Source organism: Callorhinchus milii, unplaced genomic scaffold (genome assembly GCF_018977255.1).
Source record: "Callorhinchus milii isolate IMCB2004 unplaced genomic scaffold, IMCB_Cmil_1.0 Scaffold7, whole genome shotgun sequence".
Lineage (NCBI taxonomy): Eukaryota > Metazoa > Chordata > Chondrichthyes > Chimaeriformes > Callorhinchidae > Callorhinchus > Callorhinchus milii.
This window is the reverse complement of record NW_024704748.1, coordinates 1,272,533-1,275,025: the sequence shown is the minus strand read 5'-3', so window position 1 is coordinate 1,275,025 and position 2,493 is coordinate 1,272,533.

Here is a 2,493-nt window from a genome sequence, read left to right as displayed (position 1 = left end):
GGGATCTCGGTTTAACGTCTCATCTGAAGGACAATGCAGCACATTTAGTTGATGTAGATCTGTCTCGACCTCTTTCAATCTCCTCTTTGCTCACCTCAAGCTGAGAAAATACAGTCTCATCTCATCAGTCTCTTTCTTGGCTCGTTTTCAAAGAGAAGCTTGATCGGTGAAGTAATAATAATAATAATCCTCGCATTTGACACGGTGCCTTGTCACGTCTTCGAGACGTCTCAAAGCGCTTCACAGGCTGTACTGTCAAGCGGATTGAGTGTGTATTTTGTGGGCGAAACGCGGCAGCCAATTGCGCACAGACAGCAGCGTCCCACAAACAGCCGTGGATTGAAGTGACCCTTTTTTTATAAGGATTAAAGATTTTTTTTAAAGGAGATAGTTAAGTTCCTCCTGATGTCAGGGAATCAGTCACAATTTCCTCTTTACCCCCACCCCAACCCACCACATCAGGGACTTTGAGCTCATATTCTAAGACGACACTCCCACGCAGTGTTGGATGGGGGTGTAGGGATGGGTTGGGGGGGGGGGAGTTGTAGTGTCGGAGGTGCCGATGAGACGGTTAAAACCGAGGTCCCCGTCTGGCCGACCGGTTAAAGATCCCGCGGAGACTTTTGGGAAAGGGGTGGGAGGATTCCCCCCCCCACCCCACCCCACCTGCATCGTGGCCACTGACAGTCACCCGTGGAGGTTTTGGGAGGATTCGACTCCGTGATATGTGTCGAACATTTGGGTTATTACACGGAAGTCGACGGGAACACTCAGCCGGTCAGGCAGCATCTACGGAGAAAGGAAAGTGGGTCAATGTTTCCGAAACATTGACCCTCTTTCCTTTCTCCGTAGATGCTGCCTGACCGGCTGAGTGTTCCCGGCGATGCTTGCGTTTGCTTCGGCTTTTCCAGCATCTCCGGTGGGCTCGGGTCGCACATGGTCACTTGCCGGCTGTCGGGCGCAGTTCCCCACCGCGCCCCGCAGAGGGCGACAACGCGCTTGAAACTCCGGAGCGGGTCCCATTGAGAACCACCGCCTCTCGACGTCTCAGTGATTCTCCACCGGAGAGAACGGGACCCCCTTTGGGCGACAAAACACAGTGACGTGACGAGGGCCGGACCCGAGGGGGTGTGAGCGCGGTGTTTTCCGGGAATCTTCCCCCCGGGAATCTCTCCCGCGTGTGTGGGTGGGGCGTAGGGAATTCTCAGCTTGGCTTAGGAGACTCTTAAGGATGGGTCGATGGCAAAAAAAAAACCAATCGCCCGGGCACTAGAGGCGGAGGAGAGCAGCGGCTGATTGCAATGCTAAAGAACAGCTACCCGCGTGTATTTATGTACACGTGTGGGTGTGGTTGTGTACATGTATGCGCCTGTTCTTGTATGTGTTGTGGCAGGCTCGATGGGGTGGGGCGCGGGGGGCAAATTCTGCGTCAAATGGTCTCTGGCGGATCCACGTCCCCCGACCCACCCATCCCACATTGGCGGAGAGCCTTCAGCCACTCTGCCCCCAACCTCTGGAATACCATCCCCCAATCACTCCGCCTCACCCCCTCCTCAGCCTCCTTCAAGTCCCACCTCAAGACCCTTCTGTTCGACCATGCCATCGGCCACCCCCCTTCCCCTCCCTTACCCCCCCAATCCCAACTCGGGATGGAAATGCTGTCACTGTCCAGCGCCTTGGGACATCCTCCCGACATGAAAGGCGCTATACAAATGTAATCTTGCTGTTGTTGTTGGATGGGATAGAGGGAGAGGAAAGCATGACTAGACAGTACACACACGTGTACCCACGCATATACACAAACATGTACACACACAAACCTCCACAGTGATGGCATGTCTCATACACCCAGTTGCGGGAAAAAAAACACGATCTACACAAATTTACATTTACACAGCGCCGTTCACATCGGGAGGATGTCCCAAAGTGTTTAACAGGTTCTGTCTAAGCACCTGAGCTGGGCTGCCAAGCGAAACGCACATTATAAGCGAAACGCACACTTTCCAGCACTTCTGTTGTTGTCAAAATGCCTCAAAACGCTTTCGAGCCTTTATGGACAAGGGTGTATTTTGTGGGCGAGCGCACCAGCCAATTTGTGCCCAGTCATTACACTTTGCAGTAAAATCCCGTGAAGTGCTTTGAGACGTCCTCGTGACGCTGTATCAACAAGATTATTATTATAACACCTCGCCTCACCGAGAACAACATCTTGAAGCACTTCGAAGGGTAGTCCCCGTCACGTGCAGTGACTGTGTTGATTGACAGAACAAACGAAACGACATTTCTTCCGTGGTAATTTAACCCGTTTAATTTCACTGGTGTTCCTGAATTGGAATTATTTGTTTCTCCCCCGCCGGGTGTCTGACACGCGCGGAAACCCATCACCGTTGCTCAAGAGTCTCCAAACCAAACTGAGAATGCCACACATCCCTCCACCACATGGAAATCCCAGAGAGAGATTGTGGGGATGGAATACACTCTCTCTCTCTCTCC